Here is a 23,177-nt window from a genome sequence, read left to right on the forward strand (position 1 = left end):
ATGTAGTTCCAGAGAACAGACCCAAGATTGTGCTGCAGAGAGCTAGGACTCTGGTGAGCAAACTCTGACACTGATTCATCACATAACAACCTTGGACAAATCACTTTCTCCTTATGGACTCCAGAGTACTCATCTGTAAAATGAGGAGGTTGAATCACGTGAGTGCCAGATTCCTTCAGCTATAACAGACTTGGTTCATTTCTCACCAAAAGTAGTGAGCGGGATTTTTCCAGCAATGAATCAGTGGGCACACTTGATATATGATCTTGACCTCCTTTGCTTCACCCTCACTCAAGATAATATATTGCTTTTTTTTTTGCTCCACCAAGACTACAGACCTCAGGCTAAGTCTCTGTAACCCCCCTTCAGGCCAGAAGTTGTAGTTTAGGAACACCTGAAAGGCAGAGTGGGATGAGGAAAAGATTGTGGATTTTGGTGTCATACAGACCTGAGTACCAAGCCAAAGTTTCACCTTATTAGCTCTGTGTCCTTGAGCACCATTTAAGTTTTCTGAATAACAATTTCCTCTTCCATAAAATGAAATAATATATACCTTAATGGTTTTATGATTATTAAAATTTTTAAACCAATATAAAAGTTTCTGATACATGGTAGGTATTCAATAAATTTTAGCAAAATCAAAAATCAAAACCAAATGTTCTGTATTGACAAGGGATGGAGTGGTGTCTATGACAACAGGATATATTTTAATCCTTCCAACATGTTACACCATCATGCCTTCACACTGCAAAATATCTTCTATCCCCATCACAATTTGCATGCATTCCAAATTCTAGTGATTAATTATTTTCATACAGTTATCTGAATTACTCCAACACCTTGGGCATTTCTAGAAAATAATCTTTCCCTTGAATTGTTAAACCACGGGTAATCAAATCCCAGTCTCATAAATATTTGATTTAGCAAAAACAATTGCTATCCCTCTTGGTAACCAGTGTTTCTTCCACCTTATCTCTGACCTCCTTCATTATCTCTTAGCATGGAGGAATTCCAGCTTCTCATATTTCCACTCTCACACCAGAGCTGTACTTTATGAGCTGACATCTACGCATCTATCTCCTGACATCTGAGAGGATCTTAACTTGGTAAACAATACAACTGGATTCATTAAAAGTTTCTGACTCACAGCAACTCCATGAAAACTTCCTCTATTTTCCTGATGAGATTTCTCTCCTGGGATCCTTTGTCTTGAGGGTTTCACTCTGGTAAAGTTGTTCTTGTCTATGAAAAAAAGGAAATTAAAATCATCTACACTTCCTACATATATAGGTGTGACAGTAACTAAATCATGAGGGATGGAATGAAAATGTTTAAAAGAAACCAGTTGAGCTAATATAGTATAGTAATTAACAAATGGGTTTGACCTTGGGTTCTGAAATTGACCAAGTTCAATTTCAAACTTTAACACTCACTAGTTAGATGACTTTCAACAAGGTGAGAAAGTATCTAATCTTCAGTGCCCACATCTGCATAATGGGCATCTTCAAATATGCAGCAGGAGTGGAAAAAGGAAATGCTGAACCCCCTGCAGCAGCAGAAAGTACATGAAAGTCTGCCCCTGGAAACATCAAGAACAAACTGGAAAAAATAAAGGGGTAAAGCTGGAAGTTCCTCAATCATAAGTGGAGAGGATCCAAAGAAATCTGTTTTATTATAGTTTTTACCCTTACACTGAAATGACCAGCAGAACAAAAATCACATTACTATATTAAAACTCAGCCTATAAATTCATAAATAAGATGTGTGATACAGAATTCATGATGTAAGCCAATGAACAGAAGAAGTAGCCACACCAGAAGACCTAAATAGACATTCCTCCAAAGAAGACATACAGATAGCCAAGAGGCATATGAAAAGATGCTCATCATCGCTAATTATTAGAGAAATTGAAATCAAAACTACAACTAGTACCACTTCACACTGGTAAAAATGGCCTTCATTAAAGAGTCTACAAATAAATGCTGGAGAGGGTGTGGAGAAAAGAGAATCCTCCTACACCATTGGTGGGAATGTAAATTAGTGCAACCACCGTGGAAAACAGTATGGAGGTTCCTCAAAAAATTAAAAATAGAGTTGCCATATGATCCAGCAATCCCACTCTTGGGCATATATCCAGACAAAACTATAATTCAAAAAGATACACGCACCCCTATGTTCATAGCAGCACTATTTACAATAGCCAAGACATGGAAACAACCTAAATGTCCATCGACAGATGAATGGATAAAGATGTGGTATATATATACAATGGAATACTACTCAGCCATAAAAAAGAATGAAATAATGCCATTTGCAGCAACATGGATGGACCTAGAGATTATCATACTAAGTGAAGTAAGTCAGAAATAGAAAGACAAATACCATATGATATCACTTATATGTAGAATCTAAAATATGACACAAACGAACTTATCTACAAAACAGACTCACAGACATAGAGAACAGACTTGTGGTTGCCAAAGGGGAGGGGAGTAGGGGAGGGATGGATTGGGAGTTTGAGATTAGCAGATGCAATCTGTTATACATAGAATGGATAAACAACAAGGTCTTGCTGTATGGCACAGGGAACTATATTCAATACCCTGTAATAAACCATAATGGAAAAGAATATAAAAAAGAATGTATATATATGTATAAATTAATCACTTTGCTGTACAGTAGAAATTAACACAACACTGTAAATCAACTATACTTCAATTTTAAAAAACCCTCCATGATGTATCTCCCACTTACCCCTTCAGTCTCACCTACCTCCACTTTCCTCCTCACCCTCTACACTCCAGCCACACCACAATACTTGAATGTCCTCAAAGAGGTTAAGTGGCTTGCCCAAGTTCACAACCTGGTAACCCGAGTCTGGGTGACTCCAAAACCCAACTTCCTATCAATACCACTCACTGTATTTCTGCTGCTTCCATTAAAGCAATCTAAGATTGTATCAGTCAACCGATAGCTTTACATATTTGATAGCTAGCAGGAACCTGAAAATCAGCATGGCTGAAAGTTTCCAGTTATTGGGAGTAAGGTGACTAGGAGCCAGGAGCTCTCAGTTCTAGTCCTGACTGCCTCTTACTCACTGTGAGATCTTGGGCCTTCCTGCACTGCCTTGCTCTGGGTTCACTGTCCTAGTATCATAAATTACTGAGTTGAAACAAATCCTTGCCAAGGTCCCTTCCAACCATAATGGTCTATGCATCTGAGACTATTATAATAACAGATCCGAATTTTTCTTTTCATTTTCTCTTCTCATTGCTTTCCTAGAGAATGAGGAAAAAGGGAAGCAGGATTAGATCAAACCCCACACTTCTGGCTTGTCCTGGGAAGGCTGTCTGTGGGCACTGAAAGTCAAGACTGCTGGGGAAAGGCCTGCAGAGTCAGGAAACCAGATCACACCATACCTGAAGTTCATCTCATAAACTTCTTTCCAAATCAGGACAGCTGCCTAATGAAAGCACATCCTTAGAATGTTCCCACTGTAAGAGTGTGTCCCATAGGCACATGGATGATCAGAGCAGGGAGAGACCAAAGAGGTCATCATACCTAAGCTTCTCATTTCACTGGTGAATACTTGAGGCCCAGAGAGAGGGGCATGACTCCATGAAGGATCCATCATGACCTGGTCACTGTGATTAGAGCCCCTGTCATCTGACACAAGCTGGTGTTCTTTCTACAGCATCACACTATCCCCTTGAGGAACAAGATTGTTACCCAAGATCGTTACTGGACTGGGCATCCAAGACCTGGGTTCGAGTCCTGGTTACTCCACTTTCCAATTATCTGTCCTTCATCAAGTGTTGAAAATGAAAATTATAAGAGAAAGTTATGTGGAAGTGTCCAGTAACCAAACCTAACATATAGTGAGGGTTTAATAATAAATGCCTTTTGAATCTCAATCCCTCAAGGAAATGTAGTAAGATTTGGTTGAGGCAGTTCATGTGAACATATTATATAACATATAGAGTGGTAGAGAAATGGTAAGAATTGCTATATTTTTCAATAGTAAAACAGAGACCTTTTTCGATAGGATTGCAATGGATGAGAGAAGTTATTACTTTCCAGATCATAGACAAGTTGCAGCACTATTTATGCTCTTAAACTACCAATGCTTGCAATTCTGCATCAAACTCTGAGTCTTAGACATAAGCATTCATCTTGACTTGAAGATAAATCCATTCTATCTGAACCGACAGGAAAGGCACAGCACATAGCAAATACACTAAAATAAATAGCTTAAGTGTTGGTTATCACCTGCTGAATATAGCCAACTGAGCCAGCCAATCTCCAGAAATAATTCAAGATGCCCTTGAAATAAGAAAACACTTCTTTCAATACTCCTATTTTATGGATACCAAATAAAAGACATTGATGCTACAGTAAAGTCTTACTCCCTTAAAGCTTCTGAAAAAAAAATCTGTGAAAATACCTATTAAGCTCTCATGGGATATGGCAGCTGGGAAGGAGAACTAACACTACAGATGTCTGAGCGCCAAGCATTCTGCTGGACATTTGACTTATACTGTCTCATTTCATTCTCGCTTGAGCCCTGTTATTATCTCCACTTCAGAGAGGTTGTCAAATTTCCCTGGAGTCGAATCCAGATCTATCTACTGTGTACAATCAACCTACTAGACAACACACAACTTTGCTACCACAGGACATACCTCTCTAATGAGCCAGATCTAAAAGTCAAAGCAGAAATCTAAACCCTCACAACACTCTTTGGGAGTTTAGACCCATCTGAATAATTGGATTTTTTTTCTTTCTCTAAAATAAAAAAAGTAATACCTTGCTATATAAAGAATTTTACAAAGTATTTTTCATAAATGGCATGGCTAAGATTGAAATCCAAGTTTTCTAACTCACATCTAGCCCTCTTCCCATCACAGCCTGTCCCAAGGGAATCTAAACCAGAGTTCAGGATGACAACACAGTCTTCCAAAAAGAGAAGCCTCCTTCTTTACTGAGTAAATTATCAGAGAAGAAAACAATTCTAACAGTATCACCTCCAGGATAGGGCCATCATAGAAGCTGGTGCCTTGACAGGATAATTGACAAGCAAGGGATAATGATCTACTGTTTTCTAATTTTCCGTCTATAAAACATATATTAGCCATTTGATGAAACCATCTCAAGCCATAAACAGGAGCAAAAAAAGGAAGCAGATTTATTCACTCATAAAAAAAATTTTAATCCAGTAGAAACACTCTTGGGAATTGTATTAAGGAGGGAAAAATCCCTAAAAGAAAAGTTGTATATGCAAAACATTCATTTCAATGACATGTAAACCATGAAACATTGAAAATAATCTACAAATTCAACCATAGAATAATTGTTACATGAACTGTGGTACACCAAACAGATGATATTTTATGTAACTATTAAATATAATATTTCTAAACACTAGATAAAGCTAAAAAGTTTAGCATATATTAAGTTTAAGAGGAAAAAAATTGCTATGCCATGCAAAAATAACATGAATATAAGCAAAGAGCAGAAGAGAACATTAAAATGACAGCTATTAATTTGTAAGTTGACATGATTACACATGTTTTTGTTCATTTTTCAATTTCCAATCCATTTATTATAATACAATTTATTTCAAGCAGAGATTAGCATTATTCCAAACTGACTCTCTTTTAGCCAAATAACAGTTAAAGACAAGACATTTATGATCTCTTTGGGGAATCAGTGATTTTTTAATCCACTGTGTGAAAGTTCTTATAATTGATCTTTGTCATTCAATTCAATGTCGCCCAAATTTACAGATCTTTGTTTCAAGATAATGTAGATGAATGAAGCTCATGTCAGACTACTGACATTATCTCGGTACCTGGGCACATCAGCACTTTGGGTGTTTGATTAACACATAATCCAGCCTCAGGAAAGCTAAGAACTTGGTGTAAGAATTCATCTCTTCTAATTTTTGTGGCAGCAAAGAAGGAGCACTGGACTCAGAATTGTGAGACCTGAAGTCTATTGTGCCCTGGTTCTATAACACACTAGTTATATGAATCACTTGGCCCCTGGGTGCCTAGTTGTTCATCTCTGACAGAACAAGAGTAGGAGTCCCAGCCCCACTCACCTTGCAGGACTATGGCAAGACATAGATTCTCTGATGGGCAAACGTGCTATGCAAAGCTGTAGGCAGGGGCACCCAAGAGAGTAACAGCTTTCTAAGTGCTTCACAAATAAAAAAACTGCCATTTAATCAATGCTGTCTACATGCCAGGCCCTGGGATCAGAACTTTACACGCATCACTCATTTATTTTAAAAGTGCATATCAAGCATCCACTATGTAACAGATACTGGTACAGGCTAGGTACATGAATACAACAGAGAAGTTAATTCTCTGCCCTCATGGAGCTGACATTCCTGTGGGGCAAGACAAACAATGAGTAGCAAACATTAAAAAAGTAAATTATGTGGTGTGTTAGAAGATGATGAGAAAAAATAAAAATAGAATTGAGTAAAGGAGGTCCTGAGTAAAGGGATGGGGGCAGAGGAGATTTTAAATAGGGTGGCCTGGGGTGGGCATCATTGTGACATTTGAACAAAGACCTGAAGCAGAAGCAATTGGTCGTGCAGTTACCAGAGAGAAGAGCACCTAAGGCAGAGGGTATTCCAGGATGAAGAAACAAAGTTTGCAGCTTGATTGACGTTTGTCAAAAATTAAGGGGCCAGAACCCTCCTACACTATTGGTGGGAATGTAAACTGGTAGAGCCACTATGGGGAACAGTATGGAGGTTCCTTGAAAGACTAAAAATAGAGCTACCATATGATCCAGCAATCCCATTCCTGGGCATATATCCAGAGAAAACCATAATTCGAAAAGATACATGCACCCCAATATTCACTGCAGCACTATTTACCATAGCCAGGACATGGAAGCAACCTAAACATCCATCAACAGAGGAATGGATAAAGAAGATGTGGTACATATATACCGTGGAATATTACTCAGCCATAAAAAAAGAACGAAATAATGCCATTTGCATCAACATGGATGGACCTAGAGATTGTCATACTGAGTGAAGCAAGTCTGACACAGAAAGACAAATATCATATGATATCACTTATATGTGGAATCTAAAAAAAAAGGGTACAAATGAACTTATCTACAAAACAGAAATAGAGTTACAGATGTCGAAAACAAACATGGCTTCCAGGGGGTAAGGGGGTAGGGATAAATTGGGAGATTGGGATTGACATATACACACTGCTATATATAAAATAGATAACTAATAAGGACCTACTGTATAGCACAGGGAACTCTACTCAATACTCTGTAGTGGCCTATATGGGAAAAGAATCTAAAAAAGAGTGAATATATGTATACGTATAACTGATTCACTTTGCTGTACACCTGAAACTAACACAACATTGTAAATCACCTACACTCCAATAAAAATTTTTAAAAATAGATACATTTTTTTTAAAGTTAAAAAAAAAAATTAAGGGGGCTTCCAGACTATTAATGCTATGTATGTAAGTTAAACCTCTCTACTTACTATCCCCACCTCAAGGCAATAATCCATTTGGTAAGGGAGATAATAGAATATAAGAAATAAAGTTGGGAAATCTCTGAAACTCTGCTATGTACAAACCATTTAGACGTAGGGCAATTAAACATACCACAAAATAAGATAATGCATTCAATTTATATACAGTTTCCATGATAGATACTTAGTGCCACATATAAAAATAACCTATATATAAAGTAAAATTGCAAATATACATTTCAGAATGGAAAATATGTCCCTCTTGGTGTATGCTAGATTTTTGTTTTATAAACCAAGACTTTAGATTATGCATAGAAGCTAACCTGCCCTGGAAATTAATCCCTAAAGAAAAGTGTATGCTCTTTTATTTTAAAAATATTTACCAAAGACCTGTAAGTTTAAGGTTCTTCGAAAAAGTACATGCCTCTTAATGTCTCAGAATGAGAGTTTAGAAAAAGATGACCAAAAAGATAGCCTTGGTGTAGGGCATCGTTTTATTGGAAGGAAGTCAGCAAATATGGTTTTCTCTTACTTAACACATTTCACACTCTCTGACACATGATTGCACCAAACTGCACCCCCCCAAAAAAATAAGGGGACTTCCATGGCTGGAGTAGAGTGTGGAGGAGAAAACGTAATCAGAAATGAAGTCAGAGAGGTAACAGGGAGTCTGATCATATAGGACCTTGTAGAAGACCATGGTAAGGACTTTGGCTTTTATTCGGAGAAAAAGGGGCAGCCATTGGAGGGTTTGATCAGAGAGTAACATGATCTACTTACATTTTAACACAATCACTCTGGTTAATATACTGAGAATAAACGATGGCGGAACAAGAGCAGAACCAGAGAAACCAGTTAGGTAGGAAGTTTTTACAAAAATAGCAATGGTAGAATGAACCAGGAGAGCAGTAAAGGAGTCAGTGAGAAGTGGCTGGAGTCTGTATTTACTTTGAAAGTGAAGCTAACAATTTGCTGATGGGTTGAATGTAGGATATAAGAGAAAGAAATGAGTCAAGGATGATTGTATGGCTTCTGACCTGAGAAGCTGGAAGGATCAAGTTGCTACCATCTGATATGGGAAAGACTAAGAATGGAATTGTTGGGCTTAATAATCCTCATCATAAACCTATGATACAGGTAATGTTATTTGTATTTGACAGATAAAAATACTGTTTCTTATACAGCTAAGTGACTTATCCACAGTCATACAACTTTTCAGCAGTAGAGCCAGGATATAAGCCCTGGTCCATCTGACCCCTAAGTCTGAGCATTTAAACCATGCATGTTGTTGCTTTCCAAAGTGAAATCCAGGAGCATCTGAGTTTTCCCATAAGTGGCCATGTGACCAGAACCCCATAAATGTGTGGATATATTTTATTGGATAACTGTGGTAAATGGAGAAGGGTTTCTAATACTGGTTACGATGTGAATCAAGTGCCCAAAGAGACTTGACTCACTCCTGTGTATCCTTTTGTCAGTGAGCCTCCATGGTGCCCAGTTTCATGATGTAGCACTCAGGATTGTATATGAGTCATGTTCAATTTCAATTACAATAACTAATGGATCTTGACATGCTGGCCCAACTAGCACCAGTTGTTACATGGCTGGGTCCCATTAGGATCACATAGGATGCTTTTTAAAAATACAGATTCCAAGCCCCATCCCTCACCTACAGAAACAAAATCTCCTGGGATAGATCTAGGAATCTTTATTTTTACAGTTGATTCTTCTGCAGTTGATTCTCCTGCAGTCATACAGGCACCAGTTGGTTAAATTGTGCTTGAGAACTTCTTGAGTTAAGCTAGCGCAGTTGAGGCAGGTGAGTGGAGTCTGCTAGCTGCCTAGGTTAGATATGCTCACTAAGGTTAAAAAGCATTAATACTCAAAATATAGTCCTTGAATAGTAGCAGCAGCACCACCTGGGAGATGTTAGAAATGCAGAATCTCAAATCACACTCTGGACCCACTGATTTTGAACCTGCATTTTAACAAGATTCCCAGCTATTCTGTAGACATAGTGCAGCTTGAAACACACTGGAAAATACTTAGCAACAACCTTAAGTAGGAATCAGGTGGGATGCAGACGGCTCACTGCCATTTGCTGGACGGTTGACATTTATGTACAGCTCATCTGGTACTAGACTTTACACACATTATCTTACTTACTCCTCACAAAAACCCTACGAGGTGGATATTATAATCCCCACTTTACAGGTGAGAAACCCTCTCCACCCACTGGGCAAATGGACAATGGCCTTGAATTTGCTCCTGTACTCTGGAGTAAAGGGATAAAGAGTCTGGTACCTCCTCAAAGAGTGATAATACACCTACCTCTGTTGGTAATCTAGAGGGTGAATAACTTCCTGCATTCTTGTTATGGATGTGGTCAAAGAGCCCCAAAGAGCTTTCCCTGAGAATCCCATACACTGGTTTGGAATGCAAACTCATCATGATGTTGAATATAAAACTCCTTATCAAACCTGGCTGCAGGAAGCCTTATGGACACCCCACTCCTAAGCATTGCCATAGAATCAGCTGGAGTCAATAGAGAGAAGGTCGTAAGCCCCAAGGGTAGGGGATAGAAAAAGGAAAGACAAATCCTGATGACTTGGAGGTTGACTTCCTTCCCCCTTTTGATAACTTACTAGAGCTCTGGCTCAGAAGGTATAGGTTATCTCACCAAAACAAAAAAAAACACACTGTGAACAGTTCCTGAACTCTTCTGAAGACTTCTTGATTCTAATAAGGCCAGTTGCTCCACCATTCCAATTTGCATGAGACTAAGGGCTTTCACAGGATGCAGGACTTTGAGTGCTAAAATCTGGACAGGCAAACCAGGATGGTTGGTCACGCTATTGACCAAGGATCTTCTATCCTAACAGCAATGTAGATGTCTCCTGGCTCCATAGTCTGCAAACAAATAGAGCACTTTGGAGGTAGAGATAGGATCCCTCTCTACTAGAATTCTAGCTGTGGAACCCTGTCTGAGCACACCTCCCTGTGGGGTAATGACAGTGTGGTTGTGGCTCTTCCACAGCTCTGCTTGTAAATTTTTCCCTAATAACATCTCGTTTCTATTTGCCCAAAATGGCATGAGTATGTGCACATCCCTTTGCACATCATTGTTCCTACCAAACGAGTGGGCTTCTAAGATTCTGCCTCTAACTATTGCGCAGGCAGCAGGCAAGACACGGAGCCGACAGGCGAGAGCAGTCAAGAAAGAGGCAGAAAGTTGCAGGTCTATCCAAACATAGAGAAAAACCATGTGCTATACAGGCATGGATCTCAACAACTGAGCACGAATACAGAGCACAGCTCACAAGTTTCTATTGTTCAGGCCACCCGTGGTTTGATTTTTCTCTAATTGACTCTGAATGTCTAAATGGCGTGGCAAGAGGTCTACAGGTCATCAGGACTCTCAGACCTTCTATTCCCTCACTCTTGGTCACTGCACTTATTCACTGCTCCTTGTAGACACAGAAGTGCACAGCTGGATCCCCTAACCAGTAGCGTCAGAGGCACTTCCAAAGAACAAAAGAAGTCTTTAGCTTAGGGTATAGCTAGGAGAGGGAGGTTTAGCACAAGGTAAATAAATATAGAAGCCCAGAAGATGAGGAATAAAGAGTTAAAAGTGCTGCTTGATATTGTTTGTTCCAGATGTTGTCACTTCATGTCAGGATGACTGAAACCTGCTACTCACCTGTCTCCAAGATTGCAGGTATCTTTCCCCACAACCTGCCCTGCGCACAGCCATTGAGCAACGTTCCTTACATCACTGCCTTACTCATCTGCACATGGCCCGCTGCCCAGCATATGATAGTGCAAGCGCCCGATGATGATTTATGAACTTAATGAAAGAACTCATCCATTGACTTAAAATTTAATGGCTCCCCCACCACTACTACCGTAATTTTTGGTCTTATTTTTTTTTACTCACAGAAATCTTTGGTAAAAGAATTTTCATTTGGAAACCCAAAATGCAAAAGAAATAAAGCAGCACCACGCTGATTAATGTGGTTGGGGAGGCCTGGTAACCTTTCCCCACTGTCCCCCCATCATCCTCCTCCTTAGCAATGGTCTTTGAGGGGAGGTAGGACACTTCATGAGAAATGCTTTGAAAACGACTTGCTTACAGCATGAGAGCTGCATTGGAAGGCCCTTAATAAGCTATATCACATGCCTCTTCACTCGCTCACCCCTCTCTAACATAGACCTTCTCCTCCAGGGTGGTCAGTTCCTCTGAGCTTGCTCTGCTCATTCTCATCTCTTCCTGTAGTGACTTCTCCAACTGGAAGTCTTTTTGTCCTCCCTTCTGTCTCTCTAAACCCTACCTTATCCTTCAAAGTCCAGCTCAAGCCCTTCTCCTTCCCTCATCCCCACCCATTAAGCCCACATTGATTCTTCCCTTTAGGAAAATTACTGTTGTTAGTACCTCTGTCACCATTTTGGAAGATTCAGTACTTAGTCTTATGGGTGTATCATGAATTCGAACCTAATCTATCAGCTCCTGGAGAACAGGAGTCATATCTCACATTTGCACAGTATCCAGCACATGGTAGGTGACCCACACATATAGTCAGACATGTGTGACTGTTAGGTTATGGGTCCTTTTAGATCAAGAGAGAAGAGTCCTATGGTCCAGTCTCTCCCTTTTACTGGAGAGTCATGCTACCAGATGGGACCACGTGTTGGTTTTATAAGTGTGTCTGGTTTGTGGAGCTGAAACACTATGAAAGGCAGGGGATTCATAGATGAATCTCTGTGAAATTTGGAATAAGTCAGGAACTCTACAGATAAGTCGCCAAGACCATGTTCTCTGTCCTAAATTTATTTATGCATCTTCTTCGCATCTAAAGGGCTATGAACTGGAACTAGAAGGAATCTGTTCACCAAACAGCTTCAATGACACCTGATAGAATCATCAGCAATATGACAGTACAAGGTATTACAGCATAAGGTGGTGCTAAGGCCCCAAGTGTAGGAGATGCTGTTGGGGCTCTGCCCACATCCCCCTCAGATTCCCCTCACTCCTACATTCATTTCAGCACCGGTTTATCTCAGAGAGCTAGCTCAGGCTAACAGAACCCATTCTGTCCGCCCAGAGCACAGGCTGGAAGTGCCTGGCATTGAAGACACACACAATCCAGAGGAGAGGGTAGGCAGCCTTTAACCAACAGATACCCCAGCTCCTTCTCCCACTGACTGGGAGAACTGTGAGATGTGTGTTTTATAACATTTTCCAGAGCTGCTCTGTGGAATTAAGCAACAATTGCCACTATGGTAACAGGCTTAGCAACTCACCCTTTAATGGTTGACATCTTTTCTCCCAATACTTCCCCTCTCACCTTCCTGTTACTTGCACCTTCCAATAAACTAACTGCATACCAATCCTTGTTTCAAGGTCTGATTCTGGGGAACCCAAACCAAAATACCAAAGCCACCAACCCAGAAATAAGAGTCATCAGTGATAGGCCTGTGTCAACATGAATGTCAACATGAGATAATGTGGCCAAATAAACACGTGCCAACCTCCTTCCCTAGAAAAGAAAGCCCATGTTTCCAGACTCCACCTCATAGATGCCTTATCCCTCTTTCTCCTTCCAGGTAAGGAGACAAGAGCGTAGCACAGGAGACAGCTGCCTGGCCCTTCCCACAGTGACAGAAACGTTTTGCTCTGACTCTTCTCCTGGCTGGCTTCTACACATATAAATTAAGTTCTCAGACTTCCCTGGTGACACAGTGGTTAAGAATCTGCCTGCCAACGCAGGGGACACGGGTTCGAGCCCTGGTCCAGGAAGATCCCACATGCCGTGGAGCAGCTAAGCCCACGAGCCACAACTACTGAAGCCCGTGCACCTAGAGCCTGTGCTCCGCAACAAGAGAAGCCACCGCAATGAGAAGCCCGCGCACCGCGACGAAAAGTAGCCCCCGCTCGCCACAACTAGCGAAAGCCCACACGCAGCAACGAAGACCCAACGCAGCCAAAAATAAATAAATAAATTTATTTAAAAAAAAAAATTAAGTTCTCACCTTGCCCTGCGACACATGTCCTAGGACGCCTTCTCTGAGCCCTCCCTGCCTCTCCCTCTTCCTCCCCGAGCACCCGCTGCCTGCCCTGTCCTGGCACCAACCGCCTGCTTGTAGCTGCTCCTTGCTTTACTCCACACTCAGCTGTAAGCTCTCAGTGGAGGCAGGGACTGCGTTTCATCTTTGTGTTTACCTTTACCCTCAAGATATAACATGGCATCTGGCACAGGGCAAGTGCTCAAAGCATGACTGTTGCATGAGTGAATGAAGGAATGAAGGAATGAAGGAATGAATGCAACTTTCCAAGTATCTATTCTAATCCTAGTCATTGTTTACGATCTTGGATCATATTCTCTTCGGGTTACCAGAGTGACCGACCTAAACTCGCAGGATGTTTGAGTTACAAAGAATCACAGAGATCCCTTAGGAGGTTATTTTCACAGGTAGAGAAGCTCAGACCCAACACATTACAAGGCCACAATTTAGAAAAATGGGCTTCTCCCGCTTTTAGATGAGAGACCTTGAACAAATCTCAATTTAATTCTCTCATTCAACAAGCCCCTGGATCTGTTTTCCCATCCATAAAACTGGAATAATTAAATTTGCCTTACCTACTTCAAAGAACAGTATTCCTTCTTTCAATATTTATTGAGAACTAACTAGGTGCCAGGCCCTCTGCCAGGGACCGAAAATATAACACTCAGTACTCAGACTGTGTCCTCAAGGAGCTGATATCGGTGATGATCCAGTGACATGAAGACTGCATCCTACAAAGGGGGAAACTAACATTCAGAAAAGTATATCACCTGCCCGAGTTCACATAGCTCGTTAACAGAATAACCAAATTTCAAACACAACTCAGTTCTAAACAAAACGCTACCTTTCCGTAGCCTAGAGTTTCAGTTTCCTCTCTTCCAACAACCTCCAGTATGAGGTTCATATGTTCCTGCCCTTACTCTGGATTTTAGTGCAGCTTTATATTTCAGTGTACAATATAATTTTGGCAACAGGCTGGGTGGTATGGCCAAAATTAGCTAAATAGTGAAGGAATAAAATGCCAGGCACTCAACAAGTGCTGGCCACATTGAATCAAATTGAATAGTTTTGATCATTTGGTTTCATGAGACTTGGAAAGTCCAGAGATGTGGACCACATCAAGTGCTCCAGCTGCATTTAATCAGTTCAGTCCCACTCCATTCCATTCCATTCTATAAGCCTTTATTGACTGCCTAGGATGGCAGGACACTCTACCAGGATGGATGATACAAGGATGAACCTGGAAGACCAAAGAATATTTAATACGACTAATTTTAAGTGAAAGCAGCTGTTACCACGCCTGGTGCTTAGGTGCTGCCTGATCAGTGTTTAGTGAATGAATGAGAGGATGAGTTCTTACATCCCTGTTATATTTGCCTTTCTAAAAGAACAGATGCTCTCAGTCACATAGATCTTTATTTGAATCCTAGCCATGCCACTTACTATTTATTGGCTGTAACCTGGAGCAAGTGTGCAGCCCCTCTGTGTCTCAGTTTCCTCACCTGTAACATAGTGATAATACTGCATGCCCCCCCACCTTTTTTTTTTTTTTTTTTCACAAATAGTCTCTTGAACATTTACAGGAACCAAAGTTTTGAGAAAGTAAGAGAGAGTTTGGTGCTGTCTGCACTACTAAATGACAGTTTTTAAAGCTCCTGTCTGTACCCTTCTTCCCACGTTTTTGGGATCTGGTCCTTAGAACATGTCCTGGGACAGAATCCTGGCTGCAAAACTGACCTGCCTAGTGACCTTGGGCAAGTGACTTCATCTCTCCAAGGCTTAGTTTCTTTTATCTATAAAATGGGGACAGTAATAGTAGCTTAAGTCACAGGATCATTGTGAGGACTAACTAAGACAACATGGGGAAATCTCCCCTCTCCGTGCCTGGCATAGAGTAGCCATTCAAAAAATAATGGTTCCCTTTCCTTATGCTGCTTCCTCCTTGCTGCCTCCACCCTAGCACACCAGGGTCTCGTGGTTTATCATTTACTTCCTGCCTTTGCAGCAGGACCTTCCAATCCACAGTTATTAACTGCTCCTGCCTGCACCACAGCAAAAGCAGTGGCAGAAATATCTCCACCCCACCTGAAATTTATCACCTGTTACAACTGGGGGTGCAACCACCCAACAGCGCTGGAACCCCAACCTAATTGCCAAGGAGAAAGACCCTGTACCAGATCCAGGTTATGAAAGGGAGAGGGATAACCCAGGGCCTTCTTTAACCCAAAAGAGAGCCAACACTGCTGTGCTCCACCTGGTAGTTCAGAATAAACATAACAGGAAATCCCACCTGCTGGGGGATGCTGATTCCGTACCCAGGTCCCCAGAGGTGCCTGCGGGCTCTAGGCGGATGCTGCTGGAAAGCTGACTCCATTGCTGAGCTCACAGTGCCACCTTGTGGGAATTCTGTGCCACCACAGCTACTTTTAATCCCAAGGTCAAAGCCATCAGGATCTGGAGCCCAGGGGTTCCACCAGGGACAATTTTTATAGCTTTGTACATGATGGTCTATGGAGGGAAAGAGTTACATTACCCCTCTTCTTAACTAATCAAGAACATGCTTATGGACATATATACACTACCAAATGTAAAACAGATAGCTAGTGGGAAGCAGCCACATAGCACAGGGAGATCAGCTAGGTGCTTTGTGACCACCTAGAGGGGTGGGATAAGGGAGGGTGGGAGGGAGACGCAAGAGGGAGGGGATATCGGGATATATGTATATGTATAGCTGAGTCACTTTGTTACACAGCAGAAACTAACCCACCAATGTAAAACAATTATACTCCAATAAAGATGTTAAAAAAAAAAAAGAACATGCTTAGCTACCAATCAGATCTTCCCCACTGGGAAACTGCAGTGTGGGAAGTACAGGACAAAAGCTTTTTGTGTGGACCTGAGATGAAATCCTCCAGTTCAAACTAAGTGACCTGCGGGTGGCCTAGGGCAAGGCACCGCTTCGCTTCCACATCTTCAGAATGCAGGTAATTCTGCTGCTCTCTCTGGTAAGGCTGGAGAAGAATTAAATCGATTACTATAGGCAGAACCCCTGAAACTCAGTAAATGTCTCTTCACTTCCCCCCAACCAGCATAAACTAAGGTGAGCTCATTGTGTAGACAGACTTTTTACCCAAAGCAAGGGTAAAAATCAGTCCGTGGGCCCCAATTTTCATAAAGCTTTCAAGTGTTTAAATAACATCTTCCCATCACTGTCTTCATAACCCTCTGTCCCCTCAAAGGTCCTGGAGACTCAAGTTAGAACCACTTATTAAGACCCTTTTATTTCCTTCTGCTTCACTATGACAGGCCACACAAGAATTTATGTAAGAGACAGCTTAAGCTTTCAGAGTTTCAAACATAATCATTTCATGAAGAAAAAGCTTACAATAAAAGTGATGCAGGCACAGCCCTGGAAGTAGACCCCAGGCACTGGGTGTTAGGTGAGCGGGTCCCGACAACGGGTTGAAAAAGACCCAGGGAGGAGGAGGACCTGATATCACGATGGAATTGTGGCATCAACTCACAGCGTTAAGATTAGATGGGAAATTAAACATCATCTCTCCCAACCCTTCATTCTACACAGGAGTAAAGCCCTTAGGATGGGGCTTTATAAAGATCACAAAGAAGTTAGTGACAGAGCTGGGTACAAGATCCAGATCTCCTAAGTAGAGAGAGTGAGAACCTTTGATATATGAAAGAGGGGGGATTTCAAACCAGCAAGGAAAAGAAGGATTAGCCAGTAAATAGCATTGGGATAACAGGCTGGCCATTTCAGAAAAGCAAAAAAAGCTAGATTCCTATATCACTTCCTACATTAAAAATTCCAGAGAAATTTTTTCAAATGTAAAAAATTAAAGAAATAAAATGGTTGCAGTAACAGAAAAGAATGGGTTAATCATTTTATGACCTTGGAGTGGAAGCCGTAAAGAAGAGAATGATAAATTTGATGACATAAAATGTTTATACTTCTGTATAAGGAAACAAAGTTAAAAGAACACAAAAACTTAGGAGAATATTGGCCATTCATTTGCTAGACCAAGGGCCAATTTCCTTACTATAAAATTTTACAAATCAGATTGAGATTTTACAAATCAATAAGGAAACACACAACCCAATAGAAGCGCTAATGTCCAATAAGTAGACTTTAATATGCTCAATTACACTCATAATTAAGAAAATACAAATTAAATCAACTTTGGGATACCACTGCATATCCCTATCAGTTTGGCAAAATATGTAAAGTTTAATAATCCTCACTATTGTCAAAGATGAAGAGAAATAGGCACATGTCATCCACTGTGGGAGTATAAATCAGTCCAAGTGTTTAGAAGAACAGTTTGGGAAAGTCTACTCCCTCAACTCAAGGTGCAAATACCAGCATCTTTTTCGTTTTTATACGCATATGCTCTCATGTGAGCGTCCAGAACCTCCTTCCTGACAGCCTGCCCCAACTTTCTACAAGTCTCGGTCAGAGGCAGAGGATGGCTGTCACCCCTGCTCACAGTTTCCTGCAAAAAGAGAACTGAAAATTAGACGTACCCGCTCCCACGGTTGCTTCTCATTCACCATAGCTCCCAGTCACTGATGAAGGCCAGTTCTGGAAAATTCCTCAGACAGTTCTTGCCCACTGCTCGCCTTGCCCTTGTGGTCCCTGCCTCGGTCACTGGGATTCTTCAAGAGTGGGAGATGCCCGCCTCCATGTCAACTCGGGGAAGAGGGCTCCTGGTCACACCAGGGCCCTCGAAACCAAAGCTCTTAGGTGTTCCTTACACGGCTCTTCTGCTTCCACAGGGCTGGACGGTGCCCCCTTGTGAAGAGGGGCAGGGCCAGGGTCTGTCCTTCCTGGGCTGGGTGTGGCGGAGCTTCTGGCACCAGTGGAAACATGTCCCGCAGGGTTTGGGGCTGAAGGAGGCAGTGTACGGAGTGTGGTGGCAGATCTGGCTCCTACTGGAGTATGTGGTGTTGGACCCTCTTCTAGATAGCAGTGATTCTGTGAAAATCTGTGAGCTCCTGTGTTACAGCCAGACCAGAGGGCTCCACCCAGGGCCAGGGTCCCAGCTGTTCTCTGAGCTCTCATAGCCATGTCCCCAGAGAGCAAGGGAGCCGCAGGAGGGCTGGGTCCTGCACACTCTTACTCTTCCCAATCACTAGGCCGGAGCTAGGGCCACCAATGTCCACCCCAAAAGCTCCCCTGACTCTGAACCTCAGGGAGAAGATGAGCACAGGAAAAAAAGGAAAGCGGAACAGAAGCCCCTGCCTCCCAGACAGGCTGCTTACATCCTGGCCTAACTCCTCCCCAGGGCTTCCCCACCAGCTCCATTAGACCTTTCATCCATGGCAGGGACCCAGCCTGGGGCACATCTGCAGATTTCAGATCTGTCCCTCGAGATGTGCTTCAGGGTGAGAGCAGCTGGAAGCTGCCTTCACTGAAAAGAGAGCAGTGCATCTACGACAGGGCTCTCCCTTAAACCAGAAATGCGATTTGTAGCAATTTGCCTTAAAGATACACTGGAACGACTGCACAAAGATAGCCATGGTAGCATTGTGAGTAAGAGTGGAAAACTGGAAACAACCAGTAAATAAATACGAGAGCGGTTAAATAAATTATAGTATATCCATACCACACAGTGCCACGCAACATTCAAAGGAAGGAGGTGGATTTATGTTTACTGATGTGGAAAGATGTGCAAGATACTTTAGTGAGAAAAAGCATACTGGAAAGCAGTATTATAATATCCTCCTATATTACTTTTTAAGAGATTCTCTATAAAAATAACAAACACTATAGGCCAGGCACTCTGAATGCAGAGCTTTACATATATGAACTCCATTAATCCTTGTAAAAACCCTGTGGAGTAGGTGTCCATTTTACACAGAGGAAAACTGAGGCACAGGCAGGTTATATAACTAGGGTAAGCACATAAAGCTGCAGGGATGAAGAGTTATCATGGGAACTCAGGCAGGCTGGCTCCGGAGTTCAGCATCTTAGCACCACACTGCGTTTTTCTGGGAAGGTGGGTCTGCCTGCACTTGTCTGGAAAGAAACCGAAGAAAACTCTTAGCACCAGTTACCTTCAAGAATCAGGAGTAGGAAACTGATGAATGGAAGGAGAATTTTTACCTTTTCACTATATGGCTTTCTGAACTACTTGTCTATTTTTTAAGAGCATGCATTGCCTTTACAATATACATACATGTATCTATACACATACGTATATATATATATATTTGTTTGTTTAGAATGAGTCTCTAGACTCGGCCTGATGCCATCTGCCACCTCAGGCCTAACCCCACTGATACTCCCTACAATAACTTGCTAAAATCCTACTCAGCTTTGATTCATCCATCCATTAACATTGAATCCCCTCTGGGCACCAGGCCTGATCACTGGAGACACTGTCCTGCTTAAAACCTTCCACGACTTTCAACAGTCATGACAAAGTCTGAGATCCAGGCCCTCCCCAACCTAAACCCTCAGCACTTCACACTCAAACTTTACACTCTGGCAACACTGAACTTTTAGTCACCCCCTGCTCGTGAATTTCTGTCGCTGCCTTCCCTTCTGTCCCCTCTCCCCGACTGCATTAACCAGCCACCACTCCTACCCTCACTAGTTGAACTCACTCACCTTTTAATGACTCAGTTCAAGAAGCACCTCAGCCCTGGAGCTTTCCCCAAGCCCCTCACTTCCACTCCTCCCCATCAAGACTGAGTTTGGTGCGCCCATTAACCCTGCGTGTACCTCCTCCTAGGACTTCACGCCTTGATTTTTAAGTGCCCGACAGGCACACCTGTCTCCTGTGAGCTCCATGAGGCTTCTGTGCCCATCTTTGCTTCCCAGGCAACTAGCACAGGACCCTGCGTAGTAGAGATGCTTAGGAACTAAGAGACAACATTCAAAATAATAGCAAGCCCTGCCATATGCCAAGGCACTCGTCTTAATCCTTTACATGTATTAGCTCTCAATGAACCCTCACAGAGCCCTGTCACGGAGGAACTATAATTATAGTTCTATCCAAGAGCTTTTTAAAGGCACAATGTAATTATGTCATTTGCCTAAATTCATACAGCTGGAAAGTAGTAGGGGTCAGACATAGATCCAGGCATCTGACCCCAGAACCAAGGGCTTAACCCTTGTGCTACAGCTGCCTCTTGAACAGAGAAGTAACCTAGCTCCAGGCTTAGTTCTACGACACCCTTCCCCCAACCATTCCCTTAACTCTGACTTAGGAATGTAGCACCCATGAAACTTATATTTTGGGGCTACACACCAATGCCGTTTCACTGTTTCATCAAAACTCACATAGGGGAAGCCAGATATTGTTCATTTGTGTTACCCCAGTGATCAGCCAGAGCCGAGAACCCAGGAGCAGGCACTAAGGTGAGTATTTTCTGAAGGAAGGAAGGAAAGACGGAAGAGAGAGACGGCTCCGCCATCCCCCGTCTCCTCCGTACCTGTCAATGGGCGCACGCGCGCGCACACACACACACACACACACACACACACACACACACTTATATCTCACCTCTTCTGAGTATTTTAGCTGTCAGGGGGAAAACGACTTTAAAACAGCATCTCAGCCTCTTTCCTTTGGTTTTTCTTTGTAAAGAGAATGGGATAGTCCTTCGGAATTCCTAGCTGCGTCAAAGCTCCTCAAACTGACACTGCAGCACCACCTTGTGTTCAAAGGCCATTATGTCACCCCAGCTGAACCAGGTAAACAGGGTGAAAGTCTCCTTTTCCCTTCTGATTCATGTTCATGATCACACACACGCTGTCACAGACACACGCCCTTTATAAAATACCATCGTGTGGTGGACACAGCGTGCTCTGATTACATTCCCCTCATTAAAGAACTTGCCACCCAGCTTCTGGGAGTGTTCAGCTGTAGACAGCCTCCAGGTGTCAGCCCCAGGAATTGCGTCTGCTGCAGAGAATTGCCTGGCGGAAGGTCATGCCCTCCCCAGGGTGACCCACATACAATGACCAACTGATGCAGTGGGGTAAGGATCTGGCCATCTCTGCCCAGCAGAGACACCCCTGCAGCTCGCTCCAGAGGCCCCGACGGGTTGGCTGAGGCTGCCCTTGGACTTGCATTGCAGCTCTGCTTCCCCCTCTGCCCAGTCCTGCTCCCTGTCTCCCTCTTCCGTAAGTGAAGGCTAAACCCCATCACAGATTCTGCCTCTGCAACACTGTGCCTCCGAAATGCAGAAGTACTCCTGTTTACCCATCTGTTCAAGCATTTATCGAGCCTGCATGTATCGAGCCTGCATGTATGAATGAATTAGACAGAAGATCTAACTCTATTTCTGTAATCTGGAGCTCAAACTAAATGCAGCTCCTGGTTCTCTCAGCTGATTAGTAGGCAGGTGAGACTACATATAAAGTAGGTGAATCCGTTAATAGCCCCAAAAGCCTCTTTGAGGGCCTGGAGTAACCAAAAGAAATAGAACATCAGGTCCACATAGCCTATATTTTACCAGTCATGTGACCTGCCACTCATGGGGAAAAGGGCTATACATTTCCCACACGGATTCAAAGAGTGCATTTTGAAGATGTTTATTTAAGTTAGAGTGGGCAGCATTTCATAACCCCCTCCTGGCTTTAGTCCCTTTCCATAATCACAGCAATTAAGAGTGTTCTCAGAGAAGTATCAGCTGCCACCAATACCCTGACCCCTAATTCAGAGACGCAGGTCCTGGGAGTTCCCCAACCATCTTCTAAATGTGAGCTCCTCACACCCTGAATCATGCATTTCAACATTAGGGCACGAAAGCATCTTTATTCATGGCCAGCCTCGTGAATACTGATACTGTATAGACTCTCCATACCACCTAAAGGGAGGAGAAAGCCAGGCGTTCTAAGGGCATGCATGTTGTCACCAGTAGCTCTGAATAGCTAACAAAATGCCGAAGTATAAGAGCTCTTACGCTACTGAGTGGACACCTGTTGTTCTGTTTAAATAGACACCTGCCCACCTTCCACATTTGGGGCTTCTTCTTCTGGGAAATATTCTCCCCCTGCTCTAACCACATGGTTCACAGGAGTTGTTGTGTCTGGACATGATTACATCACCTTCATCAGCACTGCCATTGGGGAGCAACCACACCTAGCAAAGCAGCGTGGCTTTGCCAGCCGCTGCAGGAGAACTATAGCAGAGTGTCTTCTAGTAAGAAGTAAACATAAGCAGCAGGGGCTGGTTTTGTTACAGTCTAAACAAGTCATTTACTTCTCTGGGCCTTTTTCGTTTGCACCAAGAGATAAAATTGTAGCCATCTGATGGCCTGTGATGTGTCAGGTGCTGTGCTTGGGCTTTACTTACACTGCTGACCTTACTTCTCTCCACTACTCAGCGAGGCAGCTATTATTTATTCCCATTTTACAGATGAGGAATTGGAGGCCCAGAGAGGTTAGGTAACTTGCCCAAGGTCACACAGCTGGGGACTAACAGAGCTCATATTTGAACCTCAGTTTATGTAACAACAAAACCCAGCCTCCTGATAGCTTACGATATAACTTCCAGATGAAGAATCAAGAGTAATGAGGAGAGCATAGTGTCAGATGCTGTTAGGAGTTAACTCAAGGACAAAT

At 42.5% G+C, this 23,177-nt stretch overlaps 1 long non-coding RNA gene across 1 annotated transcript in view; it reads right to left on the reverse strand.

Annotated features, from left to right (window-relative positions):
• Positions 1-23,177, reverse strand: part of LOC309606383 — an 805,264-nt gene that overhangs the window by 664,183 nt on the left and 117,904 nt on the right. The window contains exon 9 of the long non-coding RNA XR_014231787.1: positions 1,148-1,242. This is a non-coding gene — a long non-coding RNA (uncharacterized lncRNA). The remainder of the gene's footprint in view (positions 1-1,147; positions 1,243-23,177) is intronic.

The sequence above is a fragment of the Balaenoptera borealis genome, assembly GCF_965194805.1.
Source record: "Balaenoptera borealis genome assembly, chromosome: 11".
Taxonomy (NCBI): domain Eukaryota; kingdom Metazoa; phylum Chordata; class Mammalia; order Artiodactyla; family Balaenopteridae; genus Balaenoptera; species Balaenoptera borealis.